The sequence below is a fragment of the Carcharodon carcharias genome, chromosome 22 (assembly GCF_017639515.1).
Source record: "Carcharodon carcharias isolate sCarCar2 chromosome 22, sCarCar2.pri, whole genome shotgun sequence".
Classification (NCBI taxonomy): domain Eukaryota; kingdom Metazoa; phylum Chordata; class Chondrichthyes; order Lamniformes; family Lamnidae; genus Carcharodon; species Carcharodon carcharias.
Window position 1 is genome coordinate 3245351 of NC_054488.1, and position 19339 is coordinate 3264689.

Below are 19339 nucleotides of genomic sequence, written 5' to 3' on the forward strand. Positions count from 1 at the left end.
ATAGTGTATGTGTTCTGTACAAATTATATATAAGTCTGTATATTTATATCTGTATAGTGTGTGTGTCCTGTACAAATTATATATATGTCTGTATATTAAAATCTGTATAGTGTATGTGTGTCCTGTACAAATTATATATCTGTATCTATATTTATATCTGTATAGTGTATGTGTGTACTGTACATATTGTATATATGTCTCTATATTATATCTGTATAGTGTATGTGTGTCCTCTACAAATTATATATATGTATCTATATTTATATCTGTATAGTGTGTGTGTGTCCTGTACAATTTATATATATGTCTGTATATTAATATCTGTATAGTGTATGTGTGTCCTGTACAAATTATATATATGTCTGTATATTTATATCTGTATAGTGTGTGTGTGTCCCGTACAAATTATATATATGTCCCTATATTTATATCTGTATAGTGTTTGTGTGTGTCCTGTACTAATTATATATATGCATCTAAATTTATATCTGTATAGTGTATGTGTATCCTGTACAAATTATATATATGTCTGTATATTAATATCTGTATAGTGTATGTGGGTCCTGTACAAGTTATATATATGTCTGTATATTTATATCTGTATAGGGTGTGTGTCCTGTACAAATTAAATATATGTCTGTATATTTATATCTGTATAGTGTGTGTGTGTCCTGTACAAATTATATATATGTCTCCATATTTATATCTGTGTAGTGTATGTGTGTCCTGTACAAATTATATATATGTGTGTATATTTATATCTGTATAGTTTATGTGTTTCCTGTACAAATTATATATATGTATCTATATTTATATCTGTATAGTGTGTGTGTGTCGTGTACAAATTATATGTATGTCTCTATATTTATATCTGTATAGTGTATGTGTGTGCTGTACAAAATATATATATATCTCTATATTATATCTGTATAGTGTATGTGTGTCCTGTACAAAATATGTATATGTCTCTATATTTTTATCTGTATAGTGTGTGTGTGTCCTGTACAAATTATATACATGTCTTTAAATTTATATCTGTATAGTGTATGTGTGTCCTGTACAAATTATATATATCTCTGTATATTTATATCTGTATAGTGTGTGTGTGTGTCCTGTACAAATTATATATATGTCCCTATATTTATATCTGTATAGTGTATGTGTGTCCTGTACAAATTATATATATGTGTGTATATTTATATCTGTATAGTGTGTGTGTGTCATATACAAATTATATGTATGTCTCTATATTTATATCTGTATAGTGTATGTGTGTGCTGTACAAAATATATATATGTCTCTATATTATATCTGTATAGTGTATGTGTGTCCTGTACAAAATATGTATATGTCTCTAAATTTATATCTGTATAGTGTGTGTGTCCTGTACAAATTATATATATGTCTGTATATTTATATCTGTATAGTGTATGTGTGTCCTGTACAAATTATATATATGTGTGTATATTTATATCTGTATAGTGTGTGTGTCCTGTACAAATTATATATATGTCTGTATATTTATATCTGTATAGTGTATGTGTGTCCTGTACAAATTATATATATGTCTGTATATTAAAATCTGTATAGTGTATGTGTGTCCTGTACAAATTATATATATGTATCTATATTTATATCTGTGTAGTGTATGTGTGTCCTGTACATATTATATATACGTCTCTGTATTATATCTGTATAGTGTATGTGTGTCCTGTACAAATTATATATATGTATCTATATTTATATCTGTATAGTGTGTGTGTGTCCTGTACAAATTATATATATGTCTGTATATTAATATCTGTATAGTGTATGTGTGTCCTGTACAAATTATATATATGTCTGTATATTTATATCTGTATAGTGTGTGTGTGTCCCGTACAAATTATATATATGTCCCTATATTTATATCTGTATAGTGTGTGTGTGTGTCCTGTACAAATTATATATATGTATCTAAATTTATATCTGTATAGTGTATGTGTGTCCTGTACAAATTATATATATCTCTGTATATTTATATCTGTATAGTGTGTGTGTGTGTCCTGTACAAATTATATATATGTCCCTATATTTATATCTGTATAGTGTATGTGTGTCCTGTACAAATTATATATATGTATTTATATTTATATCTGTATAGTGTATGTGTGTGCTGTACAAAATATATATATGTCTCTATATTATATCTGTATAGCATATGTGTGTCCTGTACAAAATATGTATATGTCTCTATATTTATATTTATATAGTGTGTGTGTGTCCTCTACAAATTATATACATGTCTTTATATTTATATTTGTATAGTGTGTGTGTGTCCTGTACAAATTATATATATGTGTGTATATTTATATCTGTATAGTGTGTGTGTCCTGTACAAATTATATATATGTATCTATATTTATATATGTATAGTGTATGTGTGTCCTGTACAAATTATATATATGTGTGTATATTTATATCTGCATAGTGTGTGTGTGTGTCCTGTACAAATTATATATATGTATCTATATTTATATCTGTATAGTGTATGTGTGTCCTGTACAAATTATATATATGTGTGTATTTTTATATGTGTATAGTGTATGTGTCCTGTACAAATTATATATATGTGTGTACATTTATATCTGTATAGTGTGTGTGTCCTGTACAAATTATATATATGTCTGTATATTTATATCTGTATAGTGTATGTGTGTCCTGTACAAATTATATGTATGTCTGTATATTTATATGTGCATAGTGTCTGTGTCCTGTACAAATTATATACATGTCTGTATATTTATATCTGTATAGTGTGTGTGTGTCCTGTACAAATTATATATATGTGTGTATATTTATATCTGTATAGTGTGTGTGTCCTGTACAAATTATATATATGTGTGTATATTTATATCTGAATAGTGTGTGTGTTTCCTGTACAAATTATATATATGTCTCTATATTTATATCTGTATAGTGTATGTGTGTGCTGTACAAATTATATATATGTCTCTATATTATATCTGTATAGTGTATGTGTGTCCTGTACAAATTATATATATGTCTGTATATTTATATCTGTATAGTGTATGTGTTTCCTGTACAAATTATATATATGTCTTTATATTTATATCTGTATAGTGTGTGTGTGTCCTGTACAAATTATATATATGTCTGTATATTTATATCTGTATAGTGTGTGTGTGTCCTGTACAAATTATATATATGTCTCTATATTTATATCTGTATAGTGTATGTGTGTCCTGTACAAATTATATATATGTGTGTATATTTATATCTGTATAGTGTATGTGTGTCCTGTACAAATTATATATATGTCTGTATATTTATATCTGTATAGTGTGTGTGTGTCCTGTACAAATTATATATATGTCTGTATATTTATATCTGTATAGTGTGTGTTTTCTGTACAAATTATATATATGTGTGTATATTTATATCTGTATAGTGTGTGTGTGCCCTGTACAAATTATATATATGTCTGTATATTTATATCTGTATAGTGTATGTGTGTCCTGTACAAATTATATATATGTCTGTATATTTATATGTGCATAGTGTCTGTGTCCTGTACAAATTATATACATGTCTGTATATTTATATCTGTATTGTGTGTGTGTGTCCTGTACAAATATATATATGTGTGTATATTTATATCTGTATAGTGTGTGTGTCCTGTACAAATTATATATATGTGTTTATATTTATATCTGAATAGTGTGTGTGTGTCCTGTACAAATTATATATATGTCTCTATATTTATATCTGTATAGTGTATGTGTGTGCTGTACAAATTATATATATGTCTCTATATTATATCTGTATAGTGTATGTGTGTCCTGTACAAATTATATACATGTCTGTATATTTATATCTGTATAGTGTGTGTGTGTCCTGTACAAATTATATATATGTCTTTATATTTATATCTGTATAGTGTGTGTGTGTCCTGTACAAATTATATATATGTCTGTATATTTATATCTGTATAGTGTGTGTGTGTCCTGTACAAATTATATATATGTCTCTATATTTATATCCGTATAGTGTATGTGTGTCCTGTACAAAGTATATATATGTGTGTATATTTATATCTGTATAGTGTATGTGTGTCCTGTACAAATTATATATATGTCTGTATATTTATATCTGTATAGTGTGTGTGTGTCCTGTACAAATTATATATATGTGTGTATATTTATATCTGTATAGTGCGTGTGTCCTGTACAAATTATATATATGTGTGTATATTTATATCTGTATAGTGTGTGTGTGCCCTGTACAAATTATATATATGTCTGTATATTTATATCTGTATAGTGTATGTGTGTCCTGTACAAATTATATATATGTCTGTATATTTATATGTGCATAGTGTCTGTGTCCTGTACAAATTATATACATGTCTGTATATTTATATCTGTATAGTGTGTGTGCGTCCTGTACAAATTATATATATGTGTGTATATTTATATCTGTATAGTGTGTGTGTCCTGTACAAATTATATATATGTGTGTATATTTATATCTGTATAGTGTATGTGCGTCCTGTACAAATTATATATATGTGTGTATATTTATATCTGTATAGTGTGTGTGTGTCCTTTACAAATTATATATATGTGTATATATTTATATCTGTTTAGTGTATAGTGTATATTTATATCTGTATAGTGTATGTGTTCTGCACATTGACCGCCTCTGGATCAGGATCTGGATGATGCTGAAGTTGGAATCCTCGTGAAAGCAAGTCACGTGGATTGGCCGGCAGTATATGACGTCACCGCACCATCATCGCGCACCGCGCATGCGCAGATCCCCGGGCTCTTGCGCGCGCGTTTAAAATCCGGGTCCCGTGACCGGTAGCGCGAGCGGCAACGTCAGCAAGAACAAGAGAGATCCGTGTTTGAGAAAGAGAGACACGGACTCCCCCACACCCCGGACCCCCCCGGCACCGAGAGAGGTGAGTCCAGGTGCAGGGGGAGGGTAGAGGTTAGAGGGCAGAGGGCAGAGGGGAGAAGGGCAGCTACATGAGTGTGTGAGGTGGACCCTGTGGATCAGTCTGACCCTCTGTGCAGGGAGCTGGTTATCTCTATGGGAGGATGTGGGTGCTGCAGGGTGTGAGGGGGAGGGGGTGTCACGGGCCGGGGGGCAGGGAGAGGGGCAGCTACATGGAGTGTGTGAGGACCCAGTGGATCAGTCAGACCCCCTGTGCAGAGAGCTGGTTATCTCTATGGGAGGATGTGGGTGCTGCAGGGTGTGAGGGGGCTGATCAGCTCCACACACACTGGCTGAGACCAGGGCACCAAGTCAGGGGAGGTGTCATCGCTCCTTTTCCGTTCAAGTTACAACATGATCAAAAAGTCAAAGCATCAAGTCTCCTGTGTAGCAATGTGTCAACAACCAAAACCATATGGGGATCCCTGGCTTCATGAAGCCCTCCAACGAAGGAGGTTGCATTAAACTGTTTCTAATCTGTCATTAAGCACCAGCACTGAGTGTGTTGAACTCAATTCTAGGCACCACGTTCTGGGAAGAATGTCCCAGGGGGTGCAGAGAACATGTGCCAGAATGGCACCAGGGATGAGGAATTCCTCATGTGTGAGGAGATTGGACAAGCTGGGATTATTTTACTCCTTCAAAGCAGAGAAGGTTAACGGTAGATTTAACAAAGGTGCTCAAAATCATGAGTTTCGCTGAGTGTAAATCAAGAGGAATTGTTTCTAATGGTAGAGGGGCTAGTGACATGAGGAAATGTTTTTATGGTGAGTTGTTAGGATCTGGAATGTGCTGCCTGAAAGTTTGGGGGGACGAAGGTTCGTTAAGATTTGAAGGAGAATTGGGTAAACACTTGAAGAAATCGCATTTACAGGGCTATGGAGAGAGCAGAGGACTGGGACTCATTGGATAGCTCTACCAAAGAGGCAGCACAGGCATGATGGACTGAATGTCCTCTTTCTGTAATGTAATTCTGTGAAGGTTATGATAGGTCAAAGGATGAGGACCTATACCAGATCAGTTATCATAACTGTGGTGGCCTGGAAACTTTGAGATGGTAATCTGGGACAAAATTAACTGTCACTCGGAAGAAGATGGCTTAATAAATGACAACGTGGATTTGTTTAAAAAAATAGAGTAACTTTGTGTTCATTAAAGTAATGTGAAGACTGACTGGTTGATAATGTCTGTAGACTTTCAAAAAGCAACTCATAAAATATCACATGGTAGATTTGTCAGCAAAACTGAAACAACTGGGATTAAATGGGCAGTGGCAGCATGGATATGAAAGTGGCAGATTAGTAGTGAATTTTTTTTTCAGACTGGGAAATATACAGTGGCGTTGCCAAGTTGTTGGTATTACAGCCACAGCTGTTTTTGATATGTCAATGTCCTGGACTTGAATTTACAGGGCATAATTCCAAAGTTTACAGGTGTGAGGAAACCGAAAAGGATAAAGTAAACAAGATCTTAGAGGACTTCAAGGGCTTTTTCAGGTCTAAGAAGGGGTCAGTCACACTGATAATATGTTACTGATCCATGAATAGTGGGTGGAAAGTGAAGGTCGAAATATGCTGGCAGATCTGTGAAATGAGTAAAAGATAAGAATAATATTTTAGCCAGTCCTAAATAAATTGGCAAGAGATAGGAGAGAAAGGGAGGGGGGTGGAGAGTGTACAGGACTCTTTTCTTAGCCAGTGGGAAGCCCAACAAGAAAGGGGGTCACTGGTTGTTCCACCCTTTGTGGAAGAATGGAACCACTGTTGGATATGATAGAAACATAGAAAAATAGGAGCAGGAGTAGTCAGCCCTTCGAGCCTGCTCTGCCATTCAATATGATCATGGCTGATCCTCTGTCTCGATGCCATACACCCACTCTCTGTCCATACCCCTTGATACCTTTAAGGTCTAGGAATCTATTTCCTCCTTAAATATATTCAGTGACTTGGCCTCCACAGCATCTGTGGTAAAGTTCCACAGGTTCACCACCCTCTGAGTGAAGAAATTCCTCCTCATCTCACTCCTAAATGTTCTGCCTCATATTCTGAGACTTTGACCCCCTGTTCTAGACCCCATAGCCAGAGGAAACATCATCCCTGCATCCAATCTGTCCAGCCCTGTCAGAATTTTATATGTTTCAGAGATCCCGTCTCATTCTTCTAAACTCCAGTAAATATGGGCATTGTTGGCCCAATTGCTCCTCATAGACAATCCTGCCATCCCAGAATCAGTCTGATGAACCTTGGCTGCACTCCTTTGGCAAGTGTGCCCTTCCTTGGGTAAGGGGCCCAAAACTGAACACACTACTCCAGGTGTGGTCTCACCAAGGCCCTGTACAGCTTCAGTAAGACATCCTTGCTCCTGTACTCAAGCCCTCTCTCAATGAAGGCCAACATACCATTTGCCTTCTTAACTGCTTGTTGCATCTGCATGCTTGCTTTCAGTGATTGGTGTACAAGGACATGCAGATCCCTTTGTGCATCAACATTTCCCAATCTATCACCATTTAAATAATACTCTGTCATTCTGTTATCTACCAAAGATAAACAAACCCTGAATAACTTCACACTTATCCATGTTACACTGCATCTGCCATGTATTTGCCCACTCACTCAACTTGTCTGCATCGCCTTGAAGCTTCTTAACATCCACCTCACCACTCACATTCCCACCTAGTTTTGTGTTGTCAGCAAACTTGGAAATATTACTTTTGGTTCTCTCCTCCAAATCATTAAATGTATTGTGAACAGCTGGGGCTCAAGCACTGATCCCTGCGGTACCCCACTAGTCATCACCTGCCATTCTGGAAAAAGTCCCATTTATTCCTACTGTTTCCTGTCTGCTAACCAATTCTCAATCCATATCAATATGTTACCCCCAATCCCATGTGCTTTAATTTTACACACTAACCTCTTATGTGGGACTTTATCAAAAGCTTTGTGAAAATCCAAATATACCACATCCACTGGTTCTCGCTTATCTATTCTGCTAGTTACATCCTCAAAAGACTCCAGTAGGTTTGTCAGATTTGATTTCCTTTTCATAAATCCGTGTTGACTTTGTCTAACCCTGTTCATATTTTTTAAGTATCCTGTTATCACATCCTTTATAGTCGACTCTAGCATTTTCCCTACCACTGATGTTAGGCTAACCAGTCTGTAATTCCGCCCCTCCCTCTTTTTTAGATAGTGGGATTATGTTTGCCACTAACCAATCTGCCGGGACTGTTCCAGAATCTACAGAATTTTGGAAGACGACAACCAACACATCCACTATTTCCATGGATATCTCCCTTAGTACCCTGGGATGTAGATTATCAGGCCCTGAGGATTTATCAGTTTTCAGTCCCATTAATTTTCCAGCACTTTTTTTTATTAGTTCTAATTTCCTTCAACTCCTCCTTCTCACTAGATCTTTGGTTCCATAGTATTTCTGGGAAGTTATTTGTGTCTTCCTCTGTGAAGACAGAACTGAAGTAGTTGTTTAATTGTTCTGCCATTTCCTTGTTCTCTATTATAAATTCTCTCATTTCGGACTGGAAGGGACCTACATTTGTTTTCACTAAATTTTTTCTTCTTGCATATTTATAGAAGCTTTTACGACCCTCTTGTGTTCCTTGGAAGTTTACACTCATACTCTATTTTTCCTCTTCTAATCAATCTCTTGGTCTTCCTTTGCTGAATTCTAAACTGCTCCCAATCCTCAGGCTTGCTACTTTTCCTAGCAACTTCATATGACGCCTCTTTAGATCTAATACTGTTCTTAATTTCTTTTGTTGGCCATGGTTGCACCAGCTTTCCTGTTGTGTTTCTGTACCAGAAAGGAATATGTAACCGTTGTAATGCATATATCCATTCCTTAAATATTAGCCATTGCTGTCCACCATCGTCCCTTTTAATGAAGTTCCCCAATCTATCGTAGCCAACTCATGCCTCATACCTTTGTATTTTGTTTAGATTTAGGACCCTAGTTTTGGATTGAACTATTTAACTTTCCAACCTAAGGAAGACTTTTATCATGTTATGGTCACTGTGCCCTAAAGGACCCCTCACAACAAGATTATTAATCAACACCTTCATGTTGCACAAAACCAAATCTGGGATAGCCTGTTCTCTAGTTGGTTCCTTAACACACTGGTCTAAAAGAAACATTTTGTACACACTCAAGGAATTCATCCACCACAGTATTATTGCTAATTTGGTTTGCCCAATCTATATGTAGATTAAATTCACCCATGATTACTGTAGCACCCTTGTTACATGCATCTCTAATTTCCCATTTAATACTGTGCCCCACCATATCAATACGGTTCAGGGGCCTATATACAATCTGACTAATGTTTTCCGCCCGTTGTTGCTTCTTAGCTCCACCCAGACTGATTCTACATGTAGATTTTCTGATCCAATACCCTCTCACTATTGCACTGATTTCAACCTTAATTAACAATGCCACACATGCCAGCTCCTTTGTCTGTCCTTCCTAAATATCGAGTACCCTTGGATATTCAGTTCCCAGCCTTGGTCACCCTGCAGCTATGTCTCTGTAATTGTAATCATATCATACCCGGTTACATCTATTTGCGCTGTTAATTTGTCTACGTTATTGTGAATGCTCTGTGCATTCAGATACAGTGCCTTTAGACTTGTCCTTTTACACATCTTTCTTTGTACTATGGCCCTATTTGCTGCTAGTCCCCGTTTCCTCTGCCTTCCACTTTGCTTTTTAGTTTTCTATCTTTCATTTCTATCTTTGTTTCCCTCCCTTCTGTCTCCCCACTCAGATTCCCATCCCCCTGCCACTCTAGTTTAAACCCTCCTCCACAGTACTAGCAGATACACCTGCAAGGGTATTGGTCCAGGTTCTGCTGGGGTGCAACCCATTCAGCTTTTGCAGGTCCCATCTATCCCAGATTTGGTATTGTGTAATGAGAAGGGGTTAATTAATAATCTTGTTGTGCAGGGTCCTTCAGGGAACAGTGATCATAACATGATAAAATTCTTCCTTCGGTTGGAAAGTGAAGTAGTACAATCAGGAGTGTAGTACCACCTCAGGAATCTAAATCCCTCCTTCCTACACCAGCTCTCCAGCCAGGCATTCATCCAGTCTGATCTCCCTAGCATGTGGTACTGTAATCCTGAGATTATTACCTTTTGAGGTCCTGCCTTTTAATTTATTTCCCAGCTCCCTATATTCTGCTTGTGGGAGCTCATCCCTCCTTTTACCTATGTTGTTGGTACCAGAATGGACCACGACCTCTGGCTGTTCACCCTCCCCCTTCAGAATGTCCTGCAGCCACTCAGTGACATCCTTGAACCTGGCACCAGGGAGGCAACATAGCATCCCGGTGTCACACCTGCGGCTGCAGAAACGTCTATTTGTTCCCTTCCGATAGAATGCCATATCCCTATTGCTCTCCCACACGCGCCCTCTGTTGGAGAGGGAGATGGACCCAGGGGACTCCTGCACCACCTGCCTAGTGCCTTTACTCTGTCTGGCAGTCTCCCATTCCCTTTCTGCCTGTGCATTCTTTACCCATGATGAGACCACCTCACTGTATGTGCTATCTACAAAGATCTCAGTCCTGCGGATGCTCCACAGTGACTCAAGCCACTGCTCCAGGTCCGAAACATGGATTTCAAGTAGCTGCAGCTGGAGACACCCTGCACACGTGGTCACCACAGACACTGGAAGTGTCCCTGGCTTCCCACATTGCACAGAGCATTCCACGTGACCAAGGTTCCCTATCATGACTTACCCCTAAATTACTCCCTTTTACTTTTACTTCCTCTAGTGTAGAGAATATTAAGGACAGTAGGAATATCACCAAGCCTGACTTACGAAGGCCACTGCTTTTCTTTGAGGAAAGGTAGAAAATGAAAGGATCCCTCCTTCCCTCTGCACTGAATTCCCTCACTCACCAAACTCTACTGAAGCACTGAAATGCAGACAAAAGCAGCACTGTAGGTGGCTTGCTTTTATGCTGTCTGAATCTAACTTCTGAAAACCTGTTTAAGCCAGTTAACTGACTAACTGCAAGCAGAGACCGAATATGCCCTGTTTTAAAGCTGAGCCAAAACTCACCTTCTTCCAACCCAAAAGAGCAACTTTTAGTAAATTGCTTAATTAAAGAAAGACTAGACTCTAGATAGAAATTAACCCATAAAACTATCACTCACTAAACTCCAACTGAAGCACTTAAATGCAGCCTGAAGCAGCACAGTGGTAATGGGAAATGGCTAGACTGGCTCAGAGCTAAGTGCAGGGCACCATTTTACACACCCTGCTGAGAGTGCTGAGTAGTTATTTAGCTAACTGGTTAAGTCTGGTTTTGCCAGCTCCAATTCAGTTTACTATAAATTCAGGGTTCTTTAGTGCAGCCTAGGCAAATGAGTGCTGCTTTGGAACTGAGTGCATACTTGGGAGTTTAGTGATGAGGGGAAGGTGGTGTTCTTTTCCTTTTGCTTTTTCTTTTTTCTACTTTTTTTCACCCTGTAGGAATTGGTTCTTACTCTACTACAGGGAAAGGAGCTAGCTGTTTGCTGAGTATTTGGTAAGTGGTTAAGGTCCAGTCCTAAGGTTTAAAATAGTATATGAATAGATGGTGAAGTTAATAGAGTATATTTAAAAACAAGCAAAATAAGTGAATAATAAGTAATTAAAACACAAAGATGGCAGGACAGGTGATGTCTCAAGGCTGCAACACGTGGGAGCTCCTGGATGCAGGGCAAACATGTCTGCAGTAAGTGTAGGTGGACCGAGGAGCTTCGACTCAGTCATTGAGCTGGAGGCTGAGTTGCAGATGCTGTGACACACCAGGGAGGGGAAAGTTACTTGGATGCTTTGTACCAGGAGGTAGTCATAGTCATACCACTTTGGATAGGGTCTTCTGATTTGGTTAGAGGGCAGGAACAAGAGGGTGTGACTGTGTGTGTGTGGCAATTAAGGGGATGCAGAGAGGGCAAGAGTGCAGGAGCCTTTGCAATTAGCAATAACTTTGAGGTGTTCTCAGCTTGTTTGGGTGAAAGTGGGGGCTTCAGGTGAATGACCAAACTGACCATGACATTGTGGTACAGGGAGACATTCAAGTGGTGGGAGCAAAAAGGAATGTAGTGATAGGTGGGGACAGTATATTGAGGGGAATTGACACTGTTCTTTGTATCAAGGAGCAGGAGTCCAGACTATACTGCCTCTCCGGTTCTAAGGTTCGGGACATCTGTTCAGAGCTGGAGGGAAAGGATCCAGTTGTCGTGGTCCATGTAGGTATCAGTGACATGGCTAGAACTGGTGAAGAGGTTCTGCATGGAAAATATGAGGAACTTGGCACTAACTTAATAAGCAGAACCTTGAAGGTGGTAATTACCTGAGCCATGTGCAAATTGGCATGGGTACATAAAACTGGAGAGATGAGTATGTGGCTCAAAGACTGGTGTGGGAGAAATGAGTTCCAGTTTGTGCAGCACTGGCATCAGTAATGGGAATAGTGGGGGCTGTACGTTTGGGACATTCTATACCTGAACCATGCCAGGACCAGTGTTCTCGCGAGCAACATAACTAGAGAAGTAGGGAGGGCTTTGAACTAAACAAGGTGGGTGAGGGATCAAGCTTGGGTAGATGTAGCAAATCAAGGGGTGGAATCAAGACAGGAGACCATACTAAGGGGAAATGAAGGAGAGAATCGCAGGAACGGAGAGAGGAAAAAACTGAAGAATGTGCCAACAATAAAGACTAGATTCTATAAAGATAACACAAACAAAACTAAAAGCTCAATATCTGTGCACGTAACAAGGCAAATGAATTGATAGCGCACATTGATGTAAATAAATATGATCTGATAGCTATTACGGAAATGTGCCCGCAGGATGACAAGTATTCGGTCCTGAATATTGAAGGGTAAATGACATTCAAGAAGAATAGGAAGTTAGGTAAAGGTGGAGGGGTAGCACTGTTTATCAAGGATGGCATTGGTGCAACAGTTAGAGATGACCATGGGTCACGATGTAGAATTGGTCTGAGTGGAGATGAGAAATAGGGGAAAGAAGTCACTAGTGGGAGTGGTGTACAGGCCCCCCTAACAGTGACCACAATGTAGGACAAAGTATATGAGAAGTATTGGGTGTTTGTGATAAAGGGCAGCAATAATCATGGGTGACTTTACTATACATATCACCTGGAAAAATCAGATTGGCAGTAGTAGTCTGGATGAGGAGTTCATAGAATAGTTAGTGTTTCTTAGAGCAGCATGTTCTGGAACCAGAAAGCAGGTTATATTAGACTTGGTATTGTGTAATGTGACAGGATTAACCAATGATGTCAGTGTAAAGGCACCCATAGGTAGCAGTGACCACAATATGATTGAATCTTACATCCAGTTTGAAAGGGAGGAGAATGGGCCTCAGACTAGTATTTTAAACTTTAAGGGCAATTATGTGGGCATGAAAGCTGAGTTAGCTTAAGTGAACTGGGACACCAGGCTAGGGGATAGATCAATAGAGAAGCAGTGGTAGACATTTAAGGGGATATTTCAAAATACTCAGAATAAGTATATTCCTAATATAAAGAAAAATGCTAAAGGGAGGACCCACCATCCGTGGTTAACTGAAAAGCTAAGGAAAAAGCAAATAACTATGCAAAGTTAAGTGGCAAGTCAGATGACGGTCTGAGTATAAAGAACAGCAGAGAATGACTAATCAGGACATGGATTTGAGTGTGAGGGGAAGCTAGCCAGAAATGTAAGAATGAATAGCAAGAGTTTCTACAGGCATTTAAACGGGAAAAGAGTAGGGAAAGTGATTATTGGTCCCCTAGAGAGCTTCTGCTTTCACTATAGAGGATACAAAAAACATATTTTGCTAATAGTTGTAAATCAGGAGGTGGCAGGGAGAGAGGAACTTGGTGAAATTACCATCATGAGGGAAATGGTACTGAGCAAACTGATGGAGCTGTGGGTTGACAAGTCTCTGGGTCCAGATGGAGTTCATCCTAGGGACTTAAAAGAAGTGGATAATGAGGTAGTAGAAGGTAATTTATTGCGGTTCTTTGAAAAAGTAACATGCGCTGTGGATGAAGGGGAGCCTGTAGATGTACTGTACTTGGATTTCCAGAAGGCATTTGATAAAGTGCCACATCAAAGGTTCTTGCAGAAAGTAAAAGCTTATGGTGTAGGAGTAACACATTGACATGCATAGAAGATTGGCTGGCAGTAAATAGTATGCATAAATGGGTCTTTTTCTGATTGGCAGCCTGTGGCGAATGGAGTACTGGAGGGGTCTATGTGAGGCAGGGGCCTCAACTTTTTAGAATTTATGTCAATGACCTAGATGAGGGGAGCACAGAGGCATGATAGCTAAATTTGCAGATGATGCAAAGATAAATAGGAAAATATGTTGCGAAGAGGACATGAGGTGCAGATGGATATATGTTGTGAGTTAGCAAAACTCTGGCAAATGGAGTATAATGTGGGAAAATGTGAAGTTGTTCACTTTGGCAGGAAGAGTAAAAAAAAAGTCTTACTTAAATGGAAAATGACTGCAGAATTTGAGATGCAGAGGGATCTAGGTGTCTTAGTGCATGAATCACAAGAAGTTGTATGGAGGTACAGCATGTAACCATGAAGGCTAATGGAATGCTATCCTTTATTATGAGAGGAATTGAACATGAAAGTAGGGAAGTTATGTTTATTATACAGGGCATTGGTGAGATCACATCTCAAATCCTATGCAGTTTTGGTCGTTTTATTTAAGGAGGGATGTAAATGCTTTGGAGATGGTTCAGAGGAGGTTTACTGGATTGATACCTGGAATGAGCAGGTTGTCTTATGAGGAAAGCCCAGACTGGGCTTGATTCCATTGGAGTTTAGAAGAGTAAGGGATGACTTGATTGAAGGATATAAGATCCTGAATGGTCTTGACAAAGTGGACATGGAAAGGATGTTTCCTCTTGTAGGTGAGTCAAGAACTAGGGCGCAATGTTTTAAAATTTAGGGTTGCCCATTTAAAACATGAGAATTTTTTTTGAGGTTTATGCTAATTTGGAACACTCTGCCTCAGAAGGTGGTGGAGGCCGGGTTCTTGAATACTTCCAAGGCGAAGGTAGGTTGCTTCCTTTGCCTAACAAGAATCTAAGGTTATTGAGGATGGGTGGGAATGTGGAGTTCAATGCACAGATCAGCCATGATCTTATTGGATGGTGGAGCAGTCCTGAGAGGCCAAATGGCCTACTTCTGCGCCTATTTGTGTTATATTGCCTTTCCTCATCCTTCCTACCTAAATGTGTTAATTCACACCTCTCAGCGTTAAATTTCATCTGTCATGTGTCCCGTCCTTATCACCAGGCTGTTTATATCCTTTTGAAGATTATCACTATCCTCGCTGTTCACAATATTTCCAAGTTTTGTCATCCGCAGTTTTTGAAATGGTGTACTGCACACCCAAGTTCTGACAATGCAGATCAAGAAAAGCAGTAGTCCTATACCTAATCCTCCAGTCTGAAAACAGCCACTTACTATTACTGCTTTGAATCATTCAGTCAACTGCACATCTATGCTGCTACTATCTCCCCTCTTCCATGGGTTTCAGATTTGCTGGTACCTTATTATGTGGCACTTTATCCAATGCCTGAGGCCATATGCACCACGTTACCCCTCTGAGTTTCTTGATGGAGTAAAATCAAATTAGTTAAGCATAATTTTCCTTTAACAAATGTTTGCTGGATTTCTTTAATCCACCCTTGTCCATGTTAATTTTGTCCCAGATTGAGCTTCCCCACCATTGAGGTTAAACTAATAGGCCTGCAGTTTCTGGCTTTATCCTTGTATCTTTTTTTTTTGGACAAAGGTGTAACATTTGGAATTCCCCTGTCCTCTGGCACCATCCCTGTATATCTAAGGAGGGTTGCAAGATTTTGGCTAATGCCTCTGCAATTTCCACCCTTATATCCCTCAGTATCCACAGATGCAATTGATCCCATCCTGGTGACTTATCAATTTTAAGCACAGCTAGCCTTTCAAATACATTTTTAGCCCATCCAGTGCTTCAGCTACCTCCTTTCACTGACTTTGGCAGCATCTTCTTCCTTAGTAAAGACAGATGTAAAGTTTAGTACCTCAGTCCTGCTCTCTGCCTCCATGTGTAAACTCCTGTTTTGATTCCTGATCATCTCCTCCACTCCTTTCACCAGACTTTTACTATTTATGTGCCAATAGAAGACTTTTGGGTTCCCTTTTATGTTAGCCCTCAGTCTCTTTTTGCTGCTCTTATTTTTTAAAGTGTAGGCAGGAGCCATTCAGCCCATGGTGCCTGTGCTGGTTCTTGGAAAGAGCAGTTGTTTAATCCCTCCTTTTTGTCCATAACCCTGTAGTTTCTCATCCTCTAGTACCTGTCCAACTCCCTCTTAAATTATTTATGAAATTTGCTTCTATCTTTTCAGGCAGCATGTTCCAAATACTGGTGACAAAGTGAGAACATTTCTTGCCTTTTCTCTGAATCTTTTCCCAATAATTTTAAATCTATGACCTCTGGCTATTGGTCCATTTGCCAGAGAGAATAGATTTTCTCTATTTAAAAACCTCATTTGCTCCAAGGAGAACAGCTCTTAATTTTAAAACCTCTCTATCTTCTCTATTGCCTTTGTCTTCCTGGAGTGTGGTGCCCAGAATTGTTTGTAATTCTGTAGCTGAGGCCTAACAAGTGATTTATGGAATGTTTATTTTCTAGAATTTTTTGAAGGGGGCATTAAGTTGGTTTGGTTTTTCTTACAAGATTGTTGGGCAGGGTAGATAGATGTTATGGCACAACCAATGGTAAATGCTGAACTACTCAAATCCCAAAGGGAAACTTGGAACAACTGCCGCAACTGTTTTGCAATTTGTATATTTATTTTGAGATGTGTGCCTTGAATTGAGTAGTAATAAGTCTACTGTGTCTTATTGGTTTTTTTATAAAACTAAATTAAACATTTATTAATAGAAGAAATGATTTTAAGCATATACATAGGTCTACAAATTACTACCATGATAACTCCTAGCTCCCCTGATTAATCTAACTTCCAGTTATGCCTCCGTTAAGGCAATAGTAAAACGCACAGATTTAAACAGACCCAGGCAAAGCGCACACCCTGGACAGTCTAATTCAAAGTGAGTTTTTCTTGGCTTTGGTTCCTTGTAAACAGCAGCTTGAGGCTTAGACACTGGAGGCTTTTCACACTTGTATTAGATCTTAAAATGCCTGACCTTACACACAGCCTTTTCTCCTTTATGCATATTTTCTCCTTTATGCATATTTTCTCCTTTATGCATATTTTCTCCTTTATGCATATTTTCCCCTTTATGCATATTTTCCCCTTTATGCATATTTTCCCCTTTATGCATATTTTCCCCTTTGAATGCAAATTCCCATTGTTTCACTGTCTTTGGGCTTTACCTCCAATAATAAATATCTATCATGGTACTAATTTTACCAGTTATCTTTGGGGGAAAAATAAACAGTTTCTTAACTTCTGGCTAGGTGTAACATTTCACCCCTCTTTTGAATTCAAGCTACTCTAGTTTATTTAAAAATGCAAATGTTCCCTTTACACCTCACATTCTAAAACTTCACCCATGTTTACCTGTTTAGCATTTCAAACCTAGCTTCTCTTCTTACATCAAAGCCTTCAGACCAGCTGTGTTACATTCAATTAAAACACACACCACTATTACTGTACAATAAATCCCAATAACATTATGCAAATTATTATATCTTCCTGACAATGGGGCTTCACTCTACAGTACTTTACAAAATTCACAAATGTAATTTTTGAAAGTTTCTTACTTGGATTGCTTGTGTATTTGAAATGAAGGATGTTGGATTTGTAATAATTCCTCTGGGAGTGAAAGCAGAGCTAAGTCCACAGCACCATTAGTGGCTCGGGGTAGTGGAGGAAGAAGAGTGGAACTGCAATAGTGGTGGGGATTCGATAGTGAGGGGAACACATGGGTGCTTCTGCAGATGTGACTCCAGGATGACATGTTTGTCTGGTGCCAGGGTCAAGGATGCCATTGAGTGATTACAGCACATTCTGAAGAGGGTGGGTGAACAGTCAGATGTCATAGTCCATATTGACAATGAGGGGCAGAAAGGAGGATGAGGCTGTGAAAGCAGAGGTTGGGGATCTAGGAGAGAGAATGAGAAGCAGGATGACAAAGATGGTAATCTCTGGATTACTCTGTCATGTGCCAGTGAGTACAGAAATAGAAAGAAAGAACCGATGAATTTGTGGCTGGAGAGATGGTGCAGGAAGTTTGCTTTTTGTTTCCTGAGATATTGGGACCTGTTCTCGGGGAGATGGAACCTGTACAAGCCAGAAGCCTTGCACCTGAATAGGGCTGTGCCCAATGTTCTCACAGGGTTTTTGCTAGTGCTGTTGGGAAGGGCTTAATCTAGCTTGACAGGGAGATGTGAACCTGACAGATTCAGATGGGAGAGTAAAATATGGAAATAGAAAGCGGGGAATTGAGTGTGTCTGGATAGCAGAGAAAACAAAGACTAGAAAATAGTTTGGCAGTGCTAAATAGTGTAAACTTCAATACAAACAGTCTAGGAAATAAGGTAAATGAACTAAGAGCATGGATTGACATGGGAGTATGATATTCTAGCTATAACTGAGACATGGTTGAAAGAAGGACAGTAATGGCAGCTTAACATTCCTGGTAAAAACAAAAAACTGCGGATGCTGGAAATCCAAAACAAAAACAGAAATACCTGGAAAAACTCAGCAGGTCTGGCAGCATCGGCGGAGAAGAACAAAGTTGACGTTTCGAGTCCTCATGACCCTTCAACAGAACTAAGCAGAAATAGGAAAGGGGTGAAATATAAGCTGGTTTAGGGGGGAGGAAGAAGGAGGGGAGGTTGTTGGGACAAGCAAGCAGTGATAGGAGGAGATAACCAAAAGATGTCACAGACAAAAGAACAAAGGTGTTGAAGGTTGTCTGTGACATCTTTTGGTTATCTCCTCCTATCACTGCTTGCTTGTCCCAACAACCACCCCCCCACCCCCCTGAAACCAGCTTATATTTCACCCCTTTTCTATTTCTACTTAGTTCTGTTGGAGGGTCATGAGGACTCGAAACGTCAACTTTGTTCTTTTCCACCGATGCTGCCAGACCTGATGAGTTTTTCCAGGTAATTCTGTTTTTGTTTAACATTCCTGGTTACAGGGTTTTTAGATGATATAGAGGGGAGATAAAACAAGGAGAAGGGGTCACAATATTGATTAAAGAAACAATTATACTTGTGCCGGGGGATGATATGGCCAAAGGACCATCAAACAAGGCCATGTGGATCTAGCTGAAGAATAAATGTAC

General features: G+C 38.7%; 1 protein-coding gene across 2 annotated transcripts in view; it reads left to right on the forward strand.

Moving 5' to 3' along the window:
- Positions 1-4857: 4857 nt before the first annotated feature.
- tmem104 (transmembrane protein 104) overlaps positions 4858-19339 on the forward strand; it is a 296624-nt gene continuing 282142 nt past the window's right edge. Inside the window, exon 1 of one of the 2 annotated variants that reach the window (XM_041217287.1) lies at positions 4858-4966. The gene's annotated coding sequence lies outside the window, so the exon portion shown is untranslated. Of the gene's footprint in view, positions 4967-11507; positions 11552-19339 lie in introns of those variants that run through there. The other variant, XM_041217289.1, reaches the window with a different exon arrangement.